This window comes from Nicotiana sylvestris, chromosome 1 (genome assembly GCF_000393655.2).
Source record: "Nicotiana sylvestris chromosome 1, ASM39365v2, whole genome shotgun sequence".
Classification (NCBI taxonomy): Eukaryota; Viridiplantae; Streptophyta; class Magnoliopsida; order Solanales; family Solanaceae; genus Nicotiana; species Nicotiana sylvestris.
Genome location: NC_091057.1, coordinates 169,641,878 through 169,664,804, shown reverse-complemented (window position 1 = coordinate 169,664,804; position 22,927 = coordinate 169,641,878). Strand labels below are relative to the sequence as shown.

General features: G+C 34.2%; 1 long non-coding RNA gene across 1 annotated transcript; it reads right to left on the bottom strand.

Annotated features, from left to right (window-relative positions):
- Positions 1 to 13,902: 13,902 nt before the first annotated feature.
- LOC104215954 (uncharacterized) lies at positions 13,903 to 18,981 on the bottom strand. Its single transcript, XR_708354.2, has 4 exons — positions 18,483 to 18,981; positions 15,309 to 15,425; positions 14,421 to 14,893; positions 13,903 to 14,340 (listed from the first exon to the last, which is right to left on the bottom strand). It is a non-coding gene; the product is annotated as an uncharacterized lncRNA (long non-coding RNA).
- Between the last annotated feature and the right edge of the window lie 3,946 nt (positions 18,982 to 22,927).

Sequence of the window (22,927 nt, the reverse complement as noted above, 5' to 3'; positions counted from 1 at the left end):
TAAGTGGCTTTCAGTATTTTGATTATTTAGAAAAAAGTATATTCTACTTATTTATATATTATATATAGAGATTGAAACTTTTTTGATGCTTTTTTTTGGACAAAAAACACGTTTCTAATGCTAAAAAAAAGTTACATAACTAGGTAAAACGCAGTACTATACTGCGTTTTACTTTAACGGAAAGTTAGCCGTTAAAGTAAAAAAACGCAGTGCGTATTATTTAAAAATTATTTTTTTAAACTAATTCGCAGTACTATACTGCGTTTTACTTAAACGCAGTACAGTACTGTGTTTCACTTATTAATTTGGGTCCAGCTATATTTTATTAAAGCAATTCGCAGTACTATACTACGTTTAACTAAAATGCAGTATAGTACTGCGAATTGCTTTAATAAAATAAAGCCCCTTCTTCTTCCTTGGACAATGACAGAACCAAGACTCCCCCATTAAAAAAATTTCGAGCACTGCTGGTCCCCCCCCCCTCGTGTCAAAAGTTTAAAAAAATATTGGGCCCCACCCGTCACCTAAAGAGCAAGGAGTGTAGGTCCCACACACAAGACAAGCTTTGGATTCCTTCTTTCGGGTGCAAAAATTCGATTTCAATCAAATTCAGAAAACTTAAATCGAGGTATTTCGATTTTGTTTATGTCGAAACCCGTATAGTACTTGCATATTTGTATTGTTTAATGTGTTTCCATGTTAATTTGTGTTATGTTTGAGTTTAAATTTGTATCTTATTTATACCCGGATTGATTTATTAGCTTTGGTACAAAAAATTGTTAAAATTTGATAAATTATTTGTATTGTTAATGTTATGTCTTTATTTGGTTAAATAAAAAATTAATATTATTTATTTTGTTTGTTGTTCATATTTGTATTTTATGTTAGTTGTTTTTATATGTAATAGTGACCTTTCAGCGTAGTAAAATAAATAGTCTTTTAGCGTAGTAAAATATAGAGTATTTTAGTGTAGTAAAATATAGAGCCTTTTAGTGTAGTAAAATATAGAGCCTTTTAGCGTCGTAAAATATAGAGCCTTTTAGCGTAGTAAAATGTAGAACCTTTTAGCCAAATACTTGAACGTTGTTTGACAACGTGTTACTTCAAGTGGTTCAAAAAAAGCGCCCACGTCTCTTCGCTTTCGTTGGCACATATGGCAAAAGCTAGTGGAAATATTTGCCCGTTGGCATCTACTGCAACTGCAATCAAAAGCTTAATATCATACTTTCCATAGACATGAGTACCGTCTATGGAAATAACAGGACGACAATGCACAAAACCATCAATTACTGGTTTAAATGACTAGAACACATAGTTAAAAATATATTCGGGTCTATCCGGACTCCGCTCACGCCTCCATTCAACAACAGTCCCAGGGTTAAAGTGTTGCAGTGCGGCCATGTACCTGGGCAGATTTGAAAAAGACTTATCCCAGTCGCCATAAATAAGTTCAAAGACATGTTTGTGACCGAGATATGCCTTTCTTTTGGTTATAGTACAACCATACTCCTGGTGGACGGCTGTAATACACTCTTTAATCTTGAACCTAATGGACTAGGGGTGGGCATTGTAAGCACGTGATTTTTGCCCAATATGAGAATTACTCCCAAAAAATCCAAAAATAAAATAATTTTTCTTTGGTGTGCAATTTTGTGATATTTTGAATAATTATTTGTATTTGTCTGTGCCTGTTTATTTGCTAAATTAATAAAAAAATACAAAAATATGTCGCATTTTGCATGTAGGATTTAATTCTACAATTGTTAGTAATTAAATTTGTTTTACAAAAATTAAAAATTACAAAAATAGGCATCGTTTGCATTTTTAGCATTTAATGTCCAAATATACAATTTTATGCTTAATTATTATTTAATTGTGCGTTAATTGTTATTGGGAGTTAATTTGCGCTTTTATAACTTAATTTAGTTCTTAATAATAGTTTAAGTATTTTTATAATTTAGTTTTAGAGAAATAACGGAAGAAAAGAGAGCGAAAATATAAAGGAAGTCGGAATTGGGCCTCTTCTTCGATTTCAAGCCACAAGCCCAAAAAATGGTCCAATCTTCCCTACGACCCAGTCCATTTCGAACTGGGTCGACCCAGTCCATAACCCAAAAGACCCAAACCCCTTTGTCTTACATTTTACAAAACAAAACAAAACAAAAAGAAGACAAAAACCCTAAAAAAATTCAAAACAATCCGCCACCCCCCTTTCCCTATCTTCTTCTTCTCCAAGTTTCTCCAAAGCTCATCCATGGCTTCCCCTCAAGCTCCCATGGCTGCCTCGTCCTCATCTTCTCTATCGCACCATGAACGAGCAGTCCCATGGCTGCTTCTTCTTCTTTTAAACACCAACAACTCCACCATCGCACCATGAACGACCCCAAGTTTTCTTCGTCGCACCATGAACGACCCCAAGCTCAAGCTCGTTCATGGCTGCTTCCTCGCAGTCCCTTTCATCCTCTTCGTTGAACAACCATCCTCGTCTTCCACCCGAGGCAACCCCAGTCACGCCGGAAAAACCCTCGACCAACAAAGGAGGAACCCCATCGTTGCGGCTTCCCTTCCTCCTCCCAGCTGCCGCGATGCTGCTTCTTCCTCCTTCCGAGCATGTCGAGCTGCTGCCATGGTCGACCAGCTGCTCCTGTTCTGCCGCGACGCTGCTTCTTCCTCCTTCCGAGCACGTCGAGCTGCTGCCATGGTCGACCAGCTGCTCCTGTTCTGCCGCGACGCTGCTTCTTCCTCCTTCCGAGCACGTCGAGTTGCTGCCATGGTCGACCAGCTGCTCCTGTTCTGCCGCGTCAACTGCTGCCCGTGTCCAGCTGCGACGAGTAGCCATGGCTGCTCCGAACGGATGTCGCCGCTGTTTCTCCTTAACCTCCATTGCTACTGCTTCGACGTTGTTTCAGCCGAATCCTTAAGTTCGAGTTCGTCGTTTCAATCCGGTTAGTAGTTTTGAATTTTATTTTGTCCATTTTTGTTTTTATATTTCTCAAAGTTAAAATCGTTAAATATTTGATTCTTGTTTTGTTCGTTGTTCATCGTTGAAATCGTTTTTCTAGTTTGTTCATGTTCATGTGCTTTGTTAAAATTAATTTTTAGATTTCAAAATAGAAGTTTAATTAGTTGTTTTCATGTTTATTTCATGTTTGTATTATTGTTTAAGTGAATATTTGTTAGTTTAATATTAGTTAGATACAAATTGAAGTTTAATTAATTGTTTCTTCAATTTGTTTAATGTATTTTATGTATTTTCCGGAAATTGTTAATATTGTTAAGTTCAAGTTTAAATTCATAATTGTTTCTTCTTAGGTTTTGTTTTGTCATTTGCCTAAAAGAATTTAGTTGTAATAAAGGAAGTATGTTGGTTTTAATCATTTGAATCCGTCGTTTTTATTTTTAGATTTAATTCATGTTCATATTATGTTTGTTGATCTTGAATCCGAAATTTGTATAGTTTGATTTCTTGTTTATCATTTATGATTATCTCTTGAATTTGTCTCATAATCTTGTTTAAGTTTGATATAGGAATTGTTGGTTGTAATGTTGTTATGGTTGATTTTAAGTTCAATATTATTGAATTTAGAAATCTAAATATACTTGTTTGATTGTTGTTGTTGTTTAAATCCGAAAATAGGTTTGTTGTTGCTAAAAATATTGTTCAATCAAATTTTAGTTGTTCTTGGTTGTTCAATTTGTGTTCATATGATTTGTGGTTGAAATCATGTTCATGTGATTTGTTATTGAAATGTTGAAGAAATCATGTTCATGAAATTTGTTGTTTGAACATTGTTAGAAATTAATCATATTGCCTATATTTTGGTTAAGTTTGATTAATTGATGTGTTATAGCTGATGGGTAGTTTGGTAATTTGTAGTACGTTCAGGGGTAGTTTGGTAATTTTCAGTAAGGTCGGAGGGGTAGTTTAGGAATTGTACATTTTGTAATTGTTTATATGAAGCATGGGAGACAAAATAAAATGGGGTGGGTTGTGATATAGTTGTTTAATATAAAGGAGGGACAAGACAAAATTTAGTGGGGGGAATCTTGCATTATTTTATGTTAGGCATGGGGGACAAAATATAATGGGGTGGTGTGATATGTTTATTTAATGTAATGGGGATGAGTGAGAAGATAATGGGTTTGGTAGAGAAAATGGGTTGATTTGAATTAATTGAAAGATTTATGGGATGGGTTATAAGAAGTCTTGAAATCAGAACACAGAAGAGAGAAGAGAACACACACATAGAGAGGAAAAAATCTGACAGAAAGAGAATAAGAGAGAAAATTCCGAAAAAATATTTAAACTTTCAAATAAAAAAAAAAATCTTCTGCTTTCTTTCATTGTTTGAAATCAGAATTAATTGTTGTTTCATCAAAGCTTGAAGCTTTTGTTTTGTTTTGGGATTAATACTCCACCGGTTTGCAAACTCTGTTCCTGGGTTGTTACTGTTGCTGGATTGTTGTTGTTGTGCTGTATTGTTATTACTGTTGCTGATTCTCATCTTTCATTTTCTTTTGCTTCCAAATCAGGTACACAACTAACAGGCTGGTTATTGTAATCCGAAACATGAAGCATGAATACGAAAAATGAAGAGTTGAAATTCTGAATTATATTTAATTATATTCTGAATTTTATTTGTATGTATAAATCATTTAGCTTGCAAAAAATCGGAATCATGTAAATATTTAATACATATAGTGAAACATCGGATGATAGCATAACGGACGAACTACCTATATATTGCCTAAAAATAAATAAATGGTGTAGTAATTTCGTCGAGTCAAAAATCAAACGAATAGGCCATCTAGTAGGAAGTTGGTAGAAATATTGTTTAGTTAAGTAATATTGGTTAATTTCAGTATGTAAATGGTCTAGGATTAAAATTAGAATTGCTATGTTTTTTTTTTAATTTGACAAACTGAGAACATGCCTAGTATAATGTAACTAGGTAATAACATGTAAATAAATTAAGATATTTTCTCTTTTATTTTGTAGAGACAAATTTCGAATAAAAAATGTAGGCATTTTAGGACTGACCTTTTTTAAAAATAAAATGAGATGAGCCTCGCCCAATAAAATGCACCAATTGCGGGGCCCTCGATAAATGTTTAATTGAGTATTTAGAATTCGGGATAGACTGTTTAGTGAATTTACGGCCTTTCCCAAAACAACAATACGCTAGTCGCTCTAGGCGCGTCTTTAACAAATTATTTTCTTAAATATGGGTGTGCATTTATGTAACCCAAATCCAAATCTCAACAGAGTCGAAATATGCCGATAACCACGGGTACATTGATGTGACGTGGTTCGAGATATATTTTCACGATGTTGCAATTCTCTATAAAAATAATAATAACAATAAAAGCGGTTAAAAGTTAAAATTGCACTATAGTTTTTTAACATGTATTAAAATCAGATATTTTAGCCATTACAACAGTTTAAGCGACCGTGCTAGAACCACGGGATTCGGGGGTGCCTAACACCTTCCCACGGGTCAACATAATTCCTTACTTAGAATTTCTGGTTCGCAGACTTCATTTGGAAAGTCGAATATTTTCCTCGATTCGGGATTAAATTGGTGACTTGGGACACCCTAAATCTCCCAAGTGGCGACTCTAAAATAAATAAATAAATCCCGTGTCGATTGTCCTTTAATTGGAAAAAACTCCCTTGTACCCTCGCGGAGGTGGAAAAATGAGGTGTGACAGGCATATATCGAGTAAAACCGATAACCCGAACCGTTAATTCTTTATTGGGTTATTGGGTTAACGGTTCAGTAACGCGTTAATTTTTTTTTATTGGGTAAAAACCGATAACCCAATAAGAATGATGTAATTTACTAATTTACCTTTAAGTATATACTAGGGTTATTTATTTTCCTAATTCCCTCTTCACTCTTCAGTCTTCAGTCGTTTGTCTCTCAGTTCTCATTCTTGTTTCCGTCGCAGCCCCCAAGAGTCAAGACGCAAGACTCACCACCAGTTTCCGCCAGACATCAGTAGATACTGCACAGAAGTGGGAGCGTGCTTTTGTTAAGAAACAACAAAAGTTGGCAGTTTACACGTTCTGGCAGTTTGATTTCTTTGTTTTATATATTGCAAAATTTTTTAGTTGTTTTATCTTATCGGGTAAACCGATAACCGAACCGATAACGATATACAACCATACTCCTGGTGGACGACTGTAATACACTCTTTAATCTTGAACCTAATGGACACTTCCAAATATGGAATCAAGACAAGAGAAATCAAGTCCACATCCAAGTTGAAGTGATTCTCATTGTATGTGTCCATTTCACATCTGTGCTCGCTAATAAATTTACCCACTTTCCACAAACCTGATTTCTTCTTGGTGGCACGCAACATCCAGTGACAACCCATAAAGTCTCTACGGCATATAGCCTTGTATTTCTCCGTAGTTGACTCACTTACCGTCATCTCACGGCACTCTCTTATACTGTAGATTTTTACAGCCCTAATTAGGCGAGCTTTATCGGGGAAATATATGCCCTTTGTCAGAATAGCTAGTCTAGACTCATCCCACATCGCTGACCGAAATTCATCATCATCCCTTGTGAGGGCATCCACGTTCGGCATGCATGGCAAATTATCAAGGTAGGGAATATTCCGCTCATGAAATGGCACGTGGGACTCGTACACACTTGGTCTAGCGGGAGGTGGAGGAACATGCTCCCTCGTCAGCTCAGGTTCAACATTCACTTCCTCCTCATCATGGAAGGGTGTGTCATCCCCAAACTCATCCGCATTGTTGTCATAATCACTATCATCTTCCTGACTCTGCGCATCTGCCAAATCACGAGTAAATACGTCGTCTATGGGCAACTGTGTGAGGTCAGGAGCTTCAATAAGCTCGTTTTCATTGCATAAAAAGAACAAAATGATAAGTTACCCAACTAGATAAATACTTTAGATATAGCTATATCACTTTACTTACAAGTCGTACTGTCTTGACGCTTCATGATGGATATTTTCTTGTTGGTGATGACTCTTGGATGGACCACCGTGGTCCAATACTCCAGAACTACGCATATTCCAATTAGGGGCGGGGTCATAACTTGTAAAATTCATATCTGAACGGTACCCCCTATGAAAAATATGAGTGTTAATACAAATCCAATTAAATCATAAAATAAACATCGCTAAAACGTAGTAAAATTGAAGTTTACCACATCTTGTTGATTATATAAAGTCGAAAATTTATTTTGCGCCTGCTCATTCGCCGGTGGTGACAAGTTTAAATCAAGGCAAGCTCTTTCATCAGCAATCTGTCTGGCAAAAACTGCTCCAGAATAACCACCTGATGACTGGGTCATTATTGGGAACGTCTTCCACCTTGACGTACATTTTCAATAATTTTATTACAATAAATTCCCTGTATTCATCCGGAATTTGCAAAAAATCTCTAAGAGTTTCATCATCCTCGATGTTAAACTCAGAATAATAAGCAAATCCATGCGGAGTCATTGAATACGGAAATCTACCGGTTACTTTAAGGTTAACCGAAAGCCTCCTATCACTCATTTTTTAACGTAACAACGATACCAATTTATCGTACTCCATAGTAAGCGGCAATTTGATATGACACTGTGGAGGTGAGCTATACCTCACAGAGTTATTCTCCAGCACAACCTCCCCCCCCCCCCAATATAGCGAAACCCTTATTTTTGGCACTTCAGACATCGTAAAAAAAATGATTGATAAGAAGAAGAGAGAAGTATGAACGTAAGTTGAAGTAAAGTATTGAATGGAATTTCATAAAATTGAAACGCCTTTGGGGTGTAGAATTTTTCTATGTAAAATGCAGTACAATACTATGTTTTATGTATTTAAATTATTGTTATGTCAGTTAATTATTGGTGGGACCAAAAATCAGAGTAAAACGCAGTATAATAGTACGTTTCAGTGTAAAACGCAGTATTATACTATGTTTTACAAAAAAAAAACAAATGTTCTCTGCATTCCTTTAGAACGCATTAATAAGTGAAACGCTACTGTACTGCGTTTAAGTAAAACGCAGTATAGTATTGTGAATTAGTTAAAAAAATAATTTTTAAATAATACGCAGTACTATATGCGTTTTACTTTAACGGCTAACTTTCTGTTAAAGTAAAACGCAGTATAGTACTGCATTTTACCTAGTTATGTAACTTTTTTTTAGCAATAGAAACGTGTTTTTCGTCCAAAAAAGCATCAAAAAAGTTATATATATATATATATATATATATATATATATACTTATTTATAAGCTACAGTTGAGGAGCTTAGGGTTAACATGTTTGCTTAAAGTGATTAAGTTTATTCTAACGGCTTTTTGGTCTTTTTGGCTAATATCTCTGCACATTGCTTGCTTGAACTTTATCTTTAAAAATTGGCCTTGTGTTTTGATTGACGATAAAACCAATCATGTTTAACTGAAATGCCAATTCTATCCAACCTTTTGTTATCTGGGCCCAGCGGGGTGATTTTGTAATTGTATCAAAATGGAGCAATTCTATTGGCTCATAAAACACTTTACTGTAGCTACCGTATAAACTTTTGATTGTGTTGACCCTATGCTTATGCTTATTTGAAATGCCAATTTTATCCCTACGCTTGTTTCATCATAATGTCGAACTGTTTTCAAAGAATGCATCACGGTAGGTAGGCCCCACTTACCAATCTTTCTCTTTATCTATCCTCATTAATCCATGTGCATTGTTGTAAGAGTCCACTCTTTTATTGGGTTTGCTTATTTAGGAAAAAAAATACTTTTTAAATATTAATTTTGTAGTGTTAGAATTTGTCTTTTAGTTAAATTTTGTGACCTAGCAATTATGTATATTTGTCACCGAGTATAATAGTTAAATTAGATCGTTGTCATTTAAACTTACATCTTTTTTTGCTTGAATTTTTTTGTAGTAGTAACCATAAGAAGTAAACCACGATGAATATAGTTCCTAAATGGTAGTATCAAAAGATATAGATTGTACAGTATCCCAAAGAAAGTGTATAATAGTATCGCTGAAGATGTAGACCATAGTCCCAAAGAATCCCTACTTCTTAAAAGAGGGAATACACAGCTCATCGTCAACATGCCTGTATCACAGAGGTATTTAAGTCTTTTAGCAGCCGCTATATTTAGGCGTGGAAACTTGCTGAGAAAGTGGGTCTCCACTCACATTTTGCATGCACGCGCTAAATTTACCGGTAAGACACACAGCTCATCGTCAACTTGTGCAACCATTGTGCAACCATTTTAAATTTCACCCCTTTGAACGTGGACTCACATAAATTTTTCATTTTCCAGATATATTATTCTTGTGCAAGGATTTCCTTAAACTTCAAAAATAGTAAATGACATACTTTTCCAATTTTCCATATAAGCTTAAAATTTATAAAACGAAAATAAACATATAGATTTCATCTTCACGTTCCAATATTTTAAAAAAGGTCTAAAACTGTATTTTGTTTAAAATACTTTTTGAAATTATAAGTAACTTCAGTTAGATTTTCTGCCAAAGAATTTGCATTGTTATACCCTATTTTAACACGAGTCAAATTAGAGTATAACATATTGGCAATTCTGAGGTTGCCACCTAATTATTTTAAAGGTGAATTAGGATACCAATTTTTGGCTAATAATGCTTAAAGTTAACTCTGTTCTATGGTCTACTTAACCTTTAAGGCACTAAAGCTTAGAGAAAATATTAAGCACTATATATGATCCATTAAATATGGTTAACCGGCCAAACTTAGGTTAATTGATTGCACTAAACAATAAGTGTAAATACCCAAATAATAAACTCAAGAACCTCTAAAAGAAAAATTAGCATTCTTTAAAAAGGTTAGAAATTGACGTCAAGTTAATTAGGACTTTAACAGCTAAAGGATGATTCTTTTGTTTGAAATCCATTAAACTTAGTCTTCAAAAGTTTCTTGGTTAAAAATACACCAAAGCAAAAAAAGCTTAGACGTTAGAAAAGAACTACACTATTTTGGTTAGAAACTCAAATCTGGATACGTTACCAAGACCCTGGCATGGGTTAGAAAGTAGAAATAAAGAAAGGATTTTTTCCTTCCTATACCATATATGAAACTTTATTACCAAATATGTGCATAGTATCTAAATTACCCGCCTAATCCACATTTTTCCTACAATTCATGTACCATTCGTCTATTATGAATAATTAGGGCAGAATATTCCATAAAAACGTGCTAAAAATCAGGAAAGAATCATGGGATAGATTGATTCTACATTAACTTCAAGTTTTGAAAAGGAAAAAAGATTTCACATCTGCGTAATTTACTCTTAGAATACAATTCGAAGACCAGCTTCATCAAACTGAATTCAAATTGTAGAATTCAAATCTTCGAGATTCAACAACTCAACATTGGTATATTCTGTTCTTCATTCGTTTTCAGAAAACAAATTGGTGATCATAAATCTGTTCTTCATCTTTTTTTCTCTCAATCTAGAAATACAGAAAAACGAAAAAATTTAGAATAATACATCAGCAATCATGTCCAAAATCGCAATCATGCTACAATTCAATGGGAATTGGGATAACTATGGCAGATTTAGAGATTTTGAAGTTGATGCCATTGTGGTAGATGAGAATGCAAGCTACAGTATTCTGATTTCTATAATTGCAGAACAACTATCGATTGATACTTCAGAAAAAATTGTAGAAATCATTTACATGGTGAACGACAATTGTCCCCCAATGGAGATTAGGAATGATATGGGGGTTCGTGTGTATATGGAGACCAAAAAGGAGAATAAAAACTTAGGTTCATATCCGTTATGTATAAGTGTACGAGATTTCAATATGAAATTGGCAATCACCAACGATAACACAAGTGCAGGTTTGTATAGTTGTAAATTGCATAGATTTATGTTTTTACGGTATTATCTTCAAAATTACTACAGCTACCTACAATTAAACTACAAATATGTTTAATGATATAATAAAGCAATGTTGTTTTCAAAATTACCTACAAAGTTAGTACATTTATAAAACAACATAAACTACAATTATGATTAGAAATTGTTGATTTCAAAATGTTGTCTTCAAATAAAACTACAATTGCAACAGTTATAGTAGAAATTCACTATAATGGTTGACATCCTAAAAATGGATGACTACAAAATTTTCACTATATCTACAAATTCTCTACAAATATTCTACAAAATTATAAGTACACTGTTTATCTTTATTTTGATGCAGGTTCATCTGGATCTATAAAGTTACTTGATATGTCATCATCTCCAGCTATAGAGGAATATCAAAGTGAAATAATAACATAATCTACGCAAACTGCTATTGAAGAAGGACAAGTGTATCAGGACAAACAAACTGTAGTTGCTGCAATGAAGCACTTTTCTGTGATGCACAAGTTCCAGTTCAGAGTTAAAAGATCTAGTCGTAGAAGGTAATCTATTTGTGGAGAAAAGACCAATAAAAGCAGTGTTATACTCAAGATATGTGTAATGTAAACATTATGGATAAATTGTAGTTACATTGTAGTTTATGGTACTTTATGTTAAAACAGTCCGTTTGTTGCATCTACATTTATAATCTGTATTAAATATTGTATTTCTTTTTGTAGCTACTGGCTTGTATGCGTTGGTGAAAACTGTAAATGACACTTCAATTAATGATTCCGCAATGTTCAAGATAAGGAGTTTCAACCGACAACACAAATGCTCCCTAATGGATGAAACATTCATACAGCGCAAACGTACTGCAGATGTAGTTGGTAGCATGGTAATTCCAAAGTATTGTGATCCTACGACTGTTTATACACCAAAGGACATACAGACTGACATGTTATCCGAACACGGAGTGAACCTAAGCTACATGCAAGCATGGAGAGTAAAGGAAAAGGCTTTACAGTTTTTGAGAGGGAATCCGGCTGACTCCTACAGCAAATTACCCAAATATTTTTATATTCTTGAGGAGACTTATCCTGGTTCGGTTGTTAAATTGAAAAAGACAGCAGATGAATGTTTTTTATACGCATTTGTTGCTCTTTGTACATCAATAAGTGGTTGGCAACATTGTAGGCCAGTAGTAGTGGTTGATGGGACATTCTTAAAGTCAGCCTACAGGGGGATTATGCTGACAGCAAGCACCATGGATGCAGCAGGTAAAAAATGTAAAAATTTTGTAGTAATTTGTAGTTATTTTGTAGCTATTACATGTAATGTAGATAAAATGAATATATTATGAATATATATTGTAGTTGTTATGTATTTATATTTTTATATAAATTTTCAAAGCTGTCAATTAATATTTTATGAATTAATAATGTAGGAACAATATTGCCCTTGGCATATGCTGTGGTTGATTCTGAAAACGACGCATCTTGGAAGTGGTTCTTTGAGCAATTCAAGCAGGGATATGGTGAAAGACCTTCAAATGTGTGTTGTTTCAGATAGGAATGAGAGTATACTGAAGGCATTGTCTATCCGGGAATCCCACACTACTCTTGCATGTGGCATATTTGGACAAATATAAGGTCAAAATTCAAGAAGGGTCATCTACAATTGCATGAATTATGTACTTTGCTACAGCACGGTCATACACTCTGGATGAATTTAATGAAAGGATGTCGAAGATTGAAGAGGTAGACCCGCGTGTGAAATCTTACCTATATGATATTGGTTATCATAAATGGTCAAGAGTACATGCAACAGTGAATAGAACGTGGACAATGACATCAAATATTGCAGAGTCGTTGAACGCAGTAACAAAAAATGCAAGAGAGCTGCCGATATTTGACCTAACAAAAGATGCTAGAACGTTGGACCAATGAGAAGTTATTGAAGGCGAAGGGTACTTTCACATTTCTTGGGGCCAAATTCAACAAAGACAACAGAACATTATCTCAGAAGCTTAGGGTAAGATCTTTTTATTTGGTGCAGAAAAAATGAATTACTTAATATGTAGTGTTTCCAGATTGTATATAAATTGTAGTCAAATTGTAGATAATTGTAGATTGTATATAAGGTGTAGAATATTTGTAGATGATTTGTATATAAGTTGTAGATAATAAATTTTTATGATTGAGATAATATTTTTTCTGTTTGTTCTGCAATTGTAGGTGAGAGCTTCAACAGATCATATACATATTGTGTTAAATGAAGCGGTACATTGTGTGTCTAGAAAACAAGAAATGTAGCTGTGGCCAATTCCAACTTGAAAAACTTCCATGTGCGCATACTTTGGCAGCATTAAGGCACATGAATTAAACATATGAAAACTATTGCTCTCTGTATTACACAAGGGAGAGCATTCTGCGTACATATGAAATGCCAGTAAATCCTCTTCCTGATATTGGATGAGGTAGTAAAAACCACTGACGGGAGATAAAAGACAGTCAGGGAGACCTCAAAAGGAAAGATATAAAACCTATGATGAAATAAAATCAAAGAAGTGTCATGTGGAAATTGTGGAGGTGAAGGGTATACAAAAGATCTTGCAAGAATGCGCCCAAGAAGAAATGAATATCATGTAGTTAGAATAGTTATTCAAAATAACTGTTAGTGAGTTAAAGTTAGCAGATTTTTTGTATAATAGTTTTAAGTTTTTAAATATCATTACGAAGTAGACTAAAATTTGTTACATTTGTTTTTAAAGATCAGACATCTAAATTTGTCTTTGATAGAGTGTAATTAAATTTAAATATTTATTATCTACTTTAATTAAAAAAAATAACCTTAATGTAAAAGTGTTTCCAGATTGTAGGTAAAACGTTAAGTGTATTTAAATTGTAGTCTTAGTAATAATTTGTAGATAATATATTTTTATGATTGGAGTAATTATTTATTCTGTTTGTTGTGTAATTTAACTTCATCTGACAGTTATATACAGATATTACCTAGAACTTGAAGGCAAATCATAAAAATTATGAACATATACAACTACAAAATTATATACAAACACTCAAAATGTAGATATTGTGGAGATTATTTGTAAAATTACAAAAAAAAAGGTATGCTGCAATAAAAAAAATTGTTCATAAAGTAGTGTAACCTCACTACTTTCTTCAACTACAAATTGGCATCAACTAAACTAGGAAAACAGGACACTATTGCAGGAGCACCCTTCCTCCTTGCTAGCCTGCCTGTAACCTCACTTTCACTGATTGACCCATCTTTCTTGCTTCTTTGTAGCATAGTCCCATATGAGAGCTTTATAGCGTCTACGGTGTTGGTATCGACCAACACAATGCAAACATACTCCGCAAACATACTGCCTGTAACTTCTACTGAAGGGATTGACAAATCTCCAATGCAAACATACTCCGCAAAAGCAGCCATTACCACAATCGCTGCATAAGACAAAAAAATTTAATTATTGATTATAAAAAAAAATAATTAAACATTCAGAAAGAGAGAATGGTTTTTTTACAGTGATCTTTCCTTTTGCTGCAGAATCTCTGCAACCATCCACTGTATGTTGAGAGGGTCTGTAACTGGTTTCTCAATGTATGCCTTTGTGGTCTTGAAGTCAATGGCTTTACGCTTCCCGTAGAAACCAGTGCAAGACATACAGAGGGATAATGATTGAAAACTTATCAACACATGAGACATTATGATGGTGTGAAGACACCATGGAATCATACACATAAAGTTGTCTGTCCACTATGTCGAAAACGATCAATAACCAATGAAAATTCTCTACAATGTTCACGGGCATGATGACATAGTCAACTTCATCCCAGGCAACATTAGCAAGGAGTATACCCAAGACTATATTCTGCAACATCATCATCGGGTTTAATAACCGAATACTTTTTTTCTGGCGGAGAACTTATAAACTTGTCATAGATTTGTACAATATTTGACTTGAACTTATAAACTTGTCATAATAACATCAATGTGCTGCAAAATAAAATGAAATCTATTGTTAGTCAATGTAACTACAATTATCAACAAAGCAGCTACACCTTAAAATACAAAGTCAGAATTCAAATAATCTAACAAACTACACTTTAACTGCTATACACAACAACACATGGAACAACAACTACCACAAAAGGCCTATCTACATGCAAACTAAAGTTAATATTATAAGTCTTCAACTGGCTCTACAATTTTACTACAACCATGAAATATAGATATACCAATTCTGTCCAAATTAATAAATATACAATTTTTTACATACACTATAATAAATATGATACCTAAATACATTTATAAGAAATGTCTACAATTGGACACATATATTTCATATCTACAATATAACTACAAAACAGAAGTGAAAATATATCTTGTGAATTTATTCTTTGATACTTACCGAGTCATTGAGGACTCCCCCGAGGTGAGCAAGGGAATAAAACCAATCCTTCTTATCCACCTTTTCAACTCCAAGGTATTGATTTGGTTATCCTTTATGGAAAAGGGAGCCTTCTTCCTGTAACAACAAATAAAATTCACAAAATGAATTACATTTTTTAACTTTTAAATGCTGAAATGAAAGTGTCAAATTAAGCATTCGTCTCTTAGATACTTTGTCAGTACGGTGGTATAACCACTTGTTGAACTTATCTAACATATCAGAATCTACATTTTCACTTATAAGAGTTGTGAATGGGTGCTTGAGGTAGAAAAATTTAGGTCCAATAGAGTTGCTGCCTCCAGAACTATATAGCGGTATGAAAGGTGATCGTGCATGTTTCCCCGGTTGCCTGGTTCTCCCCGGATGAATAGGGGTTGCTTCATCTGGTACGGGCTCGCCATACTTAACCAATGTGTTAAATTGTCTGGCAACTCAAAGTCATCCAGAAACAACTTCATAAACAACTTCATCCACATGATGTACATCTTCACCTTCATTTAGCTGTTTCTCAATGACTTGTTCTGTCTGAGCTCCTACAGTCACTCCGTGAATTGGGGACTGTGCATTGATACCTTCAATGCCAGAAAAAAAGTATTCGATTATTAAACCCGATGATGATGTTGCAGAATATATTCTTGGGTATAGACTCCTTGCTAATGTTGCCTGGGATGAAGTTGACTATGTCATCATGCCCGTGAACATTGTAGAGAATTTCCATTGGTTTTTGAATCATGTGTTGATAAGTTTTCAATCATTATCCCTCTGTATTTGTTTTGCACTGGTTTCTACGGGAAGCGTAAAACCATTGACTTCAAGACCATAAAGGCATACATTGAGAAACCAGTTACAGACCCTCTCAACATACAGTGGATGGTTGCAGAGATTCCACAGCAAAAGGAAGGATCACTGTAAAAAAACCATTCTCTTTCTGGATGTTTAATTATTTTTTTATAATCATTTGTTAAATAATTAAAAAAAATTGTCTTATGCAGCGATTGTGGTGTATTTGTGGTTGCTTTTGCGGAGTATGTTTGCATTGGAGATTTGTCAATCTGTCAATCCCTTCAGAAGACCTTTCGGATATCGACCAACACCGTAGACGCTATGGAACTCTCATATGGGACTATGCTACAAAGAAGCAAGAAGATGGGTCAATCAGTGAAAGTGAGGTTACAGGCAGGCTAGCAAGGAGGAAGGGTGCTCCTGCATTGAATGAGAAGACTAGAGTCCAGAAAAAGAAGAAATAGTGTCATGTCTTCCTAGTTTAGTTGATGTCAATTTGTAGTTGAAGGAGAATATACTACTTTATGAACAAATTTTTTTTATTGCAGCATACCTTTTTGTTTTGTAATTTTATCTTTCATCTTAGAATACAATTTGCCTACAAATAATATCCACTACCTACATTTTGAGTGTTTGTATATAATTTTGTAGTTGTATATGTTCATAATTTTTATGAAATACCTTCAAGTTCTAGGTAATATCTGTATATAACTGTCAGATGAAGTTAAGTTACACAACAAACAAAATAAATAATTACTCCAATCATAGAAATATATTACCCACAATTTATCTACAAATCATCTACAAATTATTACTAAGACTACAATTTAAATACAGTTAACTTATATTTTACCTACAATCTGAAAACACTTTACATTAAAGTTATTTTTTTTTAATATTAGTTGTATTGCAGATAATAAATATTTAAATTTAATTACACTCTGTCAAAGACAAATTTAGATGCCTGATCTTCCAATGGCATAATCAAAGTCAGAAGATAAAAATAAGCAAGGGCAAATCAATCCATTTATTGGTGTTCAATCTATTAAATAGAACGTAGTATTTAGGACTTATCATCTCGTATTTTGCTATGCTATCATGTGAGTAGATCATAAAATGCATTGAAAGCCACAAAAACTTCTAACTTTCAAGAATAGGCATCCAATGGTCACGTCCATAAGTTAACTATCAAAAAGCTAAGAAATAAATTATATCACTAGCAACAACTCACAAAAGACTAGATGCAAGAACAAAAAGAAAGTCCTGAAGCTTTCCAAATATAAGGTACACTTGCAATAACGACATTCACAAGGAATTCACCTATTTATTTTAATGACAAAATTACTGCATTCCCACACACATATTCTAGATGAATCACAGAATATTCAAACCAGTAAAATAGTAAGCATGTGCATATTTACTACAGTAAGAAGTATTCTGAACATTACTTGTATATTAAGCTTGAACTTACACTAATGGGTGGAGGTTTAATTAAACTTCTGCTATGATATTCCATTAAGTAATTTAAGTATGCTCAAGACCACAATCTATAATAGAGAGTTTCACCAAAAGGTCTCGACATTAAGCAATTTTAAGTATGGTTTCTGTTCTCCCAAAAGTTGAAGTGAACTATGTCGACATCCAACAAGAACATGCATTTTCATCTCTCGTGCAAATTTGAGCAAGTAAAATTACAAGTAAAACCTATAGTCATAACACAATTCTCAATAGCCCTTTAACATCCAAAGTTTTATTTTAATTAAAATATTGAAACCAGCATCCTCATGAACATCTTAGAATACTTCAATTAAGATACTAAGCCATTCTTTCTAGTGAGAGTATTAGGAAAGAAAAGTAACCATTCTAGGCGGAGAGTCATGTCTAATAACACCTCTAAAACATGGTGTCTAAGTTGTAAACATACAATTTAAAAATAAAATAAAAAAAGATTTGGGTATATTACTAGTATATGAAACACCAGAAAAGCAAAAGAGAATATTTATGAGCCTTTAGATAAATTTTATCACTCAGTTTGTCAAAATACATGGTCAGCTTATAATATCCTTAAAGATATGTTTTCCATATAACTCATGAAACATGATTTCTATACTTAAGAAATATTACAACATGATTTTTACATGAACTTGTGACAGAACACCTATGACAGGAAAAGTATCCGAGTCTAATTCCAAACTAAACAGGATTGACACATTTCACAAAGGTATTATAACAAACATGTGTCCATTAGAGCATGGCTCTCTAAGGGAAATAATTTCTTCTGGACAAAACAAAACATATCTCACATCTAATAACAGAATAGAGGAGATTAAAGTTCAGAAAGAAACTAACCTATTTCGGGGCAGTAAACTGAGGCGTTTGGCTTTGTATCTCACATCTACCGAACTCCGACCACGAAAGCGCTAACTCGAACTGCCGTTAAATGCCGGAATGAACAGCAAAATGCCTCTGTTTCGGTTAAGAAACCAACAAAGGCTGAGAAGCTAAGTTTTTTAGAGCAGTTTTAAAGAGGTAAACAAAATGAGCGAAGAGCAAGTGAGTATCAAGGTTAGCAGCAGCGGCCAAAGATGGTCCCAAAATTGCTTCCAGACGCGAGTATTTATAGAGGTAACTCTAGGGTCGGGATTTCAAATTAGCCATTTTGAAAGTCAAAATAGCCGTTCAAAAACGGTCGAAATTGCAAGATTTGTACAAAAATAGAGTGTACATCTTTGTGGCAGAGCTTATAAAAGTTAATCTTTGACACAAATAGGAAGAAGTCAAAATCTACTCTTGAGAAGAGGGCAGGCGTATGGAGAAATGTTTTGAGAAAACCTAGTTCTGATATTTGGTGGGGCATAAGGGCTAATGTGAGGAGGGGAACATTGGGCTTTAGAGAAAAGGATTTTGGGCCATCTTTCTAGGCTTTGTTCGGCTGAAATGCAATTGCAAATTGCACGGGCGCCCAAAACCTGTAGCCGCTTTGTCTTTCTGCTTGTACCCGTACTCATTTTTTTGTTAAAAGTTATTTGAAAAGATTATTTTGCCCTTCTTTATTAAAAAACTACTTTCTCTCCAAGTATACATTAGTCTTCTACTGTCTCTGTCTCTCTCCCCCATTATTCGCGTTTTTTTGATTTGCTCTTCTCTGAAATCAAAGGGTTTTCGTCGTTGTTTCGAATTTTCAACTGCTAGTCGTCGTTGTTCCCACATTACGATTTAATCACGGGTACATTGCATTAAATTTCTGGGTTTTATTTTATGATTTAATTTCTGGTTTTGGGTTTGATAGTCATATATTTATGATAGGGTTTAGTTTGATAAGTTCATTAGTTTTACTTTTACGTTTGTATTTTTAGGTTTTTTGAACGAGTGTTTATGTTATTAATGAAAATTCTATAAATTCTTCTGTGATTAGACGTTCAAAATTTTAAAAAATTTCAGAGTTAAACAGATGATAATGATACCTTAGATAGGAGCTGAAGTTTTTTTCATGTTTTGGCATTATTTTTTATTTTGAATTTGTGTTTTGTTTTTTTTGCTGAATGTTTTGTGCTTGTATGGAAAAACAGAATTAAGTTTTTGTGTTTGTAATTGGTGAATTCCATCTTTAGGAGCTGAAGTTTTTTGTGTTTGTAACTGGTGAAGTCCAACTTTAGGAGATGAAGTTTTTGTGTTTGTTACTGGTGAACTTTAGCTCTAGAGCTAAAGTTTTTGTTTTATACCTGTCGAACTTCATCTCTAGAGCTGAAGTTTTTTTTTGTAACTGTCGAACTTCAGCTCTAGAGCTGAAGTTTTTGTGTTTGTAACTGGTGAATTCCATCTTTAGGAGCTGAAGTTTTTTGTGTTTGTAACTGGTGAAGTCCAGCTTTAGGAGATGAAGTTTTTGTGTTTGTTACTGGTGAACTTCAGCTCTAGAGCTGAAGTTTTTGTTTTATACCTGTCGAGCTGAAGTTTTTTTTTGTAACTGTCGAACTTCAGCTCTTGAGCTGAAGTTTTTGTTTTATACCTGTCGAACTTCAGCTCTAGAGCTGAAGTTTTTTTTTTGGAACTGTCGAACCTCAGCTCTTGAGCTGAAGTTTTTGTTTTATACCTGTCGAACTTCAGCTCTAGAGCTGAAGTTTTTGTTTTATACTTGTCGAACTTAAGCCTTCTTAGGTGTTGAAGTTTTAAATGATCTTTTTGATAATGTCCTGATGTTATTATTTGTATCTTTTACTTTTTTGGACAGATGACTCCTAAAGCACCTAAAGATCCTAAAATAGCTAAAGAAGGCAAAGCACCTAAAAACCTAGACTACTTGTAGTAGCACCAGGTCCTTATGCCCTGAGCCTCCACCTACAGTACCAGGACAAAAATATTTTGAGTTTACAGAATGGTTTAACTCTAAGGGTTACTGGAAGGGGAACCATGATTTGAAGAGTTTAATTGCAAATTTCTTGACTCCTGCACAAAGGGATAAGCTTAATAATGGTGCATTTAGATACATTATTGCTATGGAGAATTTCAAATGCAGCATGAAGTTGGTTCATTATCTGTGTCTTTCTCGAATATTCACGAATGATCGAGACTCCATTAGTTTCAAGATTTTTTGGCATGATGTTTCCTTCACCCTTGAAGACTTTCACATTATGTGTGGTTTGCGGATCACATCACATAATATTGAAAAACCATTTAATCGAGAGAGCACTATTCTGAAGCGCTATTTTGGTAAGTCCAAGGGTGTGAGTTTGAAGGATATTCGAAGTTTTATGACTTGCAATGTAATTCCAAAGAATGCTGTGTTTCATGCACACGTATGCGAGAGTGATGATGATGCAATTAAGCTTATGAAAATTCTTATTGTAGAGTCTATTCTGTTTGGGAAAAATACTGAGTCATGTGTGATTGAGGAGTATGCATCTATCGTTGAAGACGAGAAGCTTTGTGCTGAATATCCTTGGGGTAATGTGGCTTGTGAGAAGATCATTTATTCACTGAAACATGCATTAGACAAGCAGAACAAACACCATGCAACTGAGTATAAACTTACTGAATTTCCATATCCGTTATGTGTTTGGTTCTATGAGCGCTTCCCAGATGGTCGGGAGAAGTATGTAGTAGAGGATGAGTACCTTGATATGCCTTAGGTCCCCAGGATGTTACATTATGTATGCGTGGGAGAGCCTAAATATCCCGAACTTTATTAGATGTTCAAAACTCATGAAGTAAGTTACTTTTTTTTGTATTTGTGTTAATATGCTGATGTATTAGTTTTTTTCTCCTCATAATATACTTTTTTGTATTAAACAGAGATATCGCGACTTTAGGGTATTGGATATAATTCATACAGAAGGGGAATTGAATTCAATGCCTTTAATTGGGAAATTACTGTGCAGTCGGATTCGTTCAAATGTAGTTAATGCAGTTCCTTCAACTGGTAAATCACCACGTACTCTGAGTCGATCAAAAGAATTGAATCGAACTCCTGTCATTGGTAAATCACCACCTACAAAGAGTCGATCAAAAGAAGCGAATCAAACTCATGACATTGGTGAATCACCACGTAGTCGGAATCAACCAAAATAACTGAATCGAACTCCTTTTATTGGCGAAACATCTCGTACCAAGAGTCGTTTTACCTCTTCTACATCTGACTTTGATGACGATGAATTACTTGATACAATATGCTCTGTAAGTTTTGATCTAAAGTTTTTTGGGTTTGTTTTTGTAAAAGTGCAACATGTTTTTTGAGCTGAAGTTTTTTTCTATATCTGAATTTTTGTTGTGTATTTATTGTAGAGGTTAACGATAGAGGTTCAAAGGCATACAAAAAAAGAAAGAAGCACGATCATGAATGAAGTTTTTGATAAGTTTAAAAAGGAGGAGCGAACTGCTATTGTGGATGCGGTTTTTGTAAAAGTGAAGGTAAGCTAATTTATAGAGAAGTCTTTTTATTTGTGCTGATTTTATTTCAGATTAATCATTGTTAGTAATTTTTTTTCTAGGAATATTTCGATGAGAAGTTTGAACAGTTGTTTATGATTGTCAACAAATCAAATGGAATGGATGATGGCAATTTTGATTTGAGTAAGCATCGAAAATATGACAGGAGGAACGACTGTTACAAAGATCCATCGGCTTTTGAAGGCGATCAACATGTTCAAGAACAAGTTGAAGAGCACAGTTCCAGTGTAGATAGATTGAGCAGAGATGTAAATGATGAAGCACATTTATCAACTGAGAATATTGGAAGCAAGCAAGGTGCACATAATCAAGTTGTTGAGACTGAAGAACATACTGCTCATGATGCATTGCGTAAAGTCACAGATGATAATGCTACACATAATGAAGCGGCTGTTGAAGGCGTTGAACATGTTCAACAACAAGGTGGAGAGGAACAATTCAATGTCTGTAGATAGAGTAAAAGTGGAGAGAAAGGTGCAGATGATCAAGTTGTTGGCACTGAAAAACATGCACTGAGTTGTGCTTTGGAAAGTGATATTGGAAATCAAGCACCTGTTGGTACTTTAAATCTAAAAGACGATCGTTATGCAGGAGTAATAGCGATTTGCAATGAACTTCTAGGTGGTGATACACAGGAAGTTGTTACTACATGTACAAAGTGTGAAGTTTATAATATTTCAATTATATCTTAGATAGGAGCTGAAGTTTTGTTTTCATGTGTTTGTGTTTTTTGTAAAAACTACAGCATGTTTTTAGTGAATTTTTTGGTTTGTAACTGGTGAACTTTCAGCTATAGAGCTGAAGTTCTTTTTTATAACTGTCGAACTTCAGCTCTAGAGCTGACGTTTTTT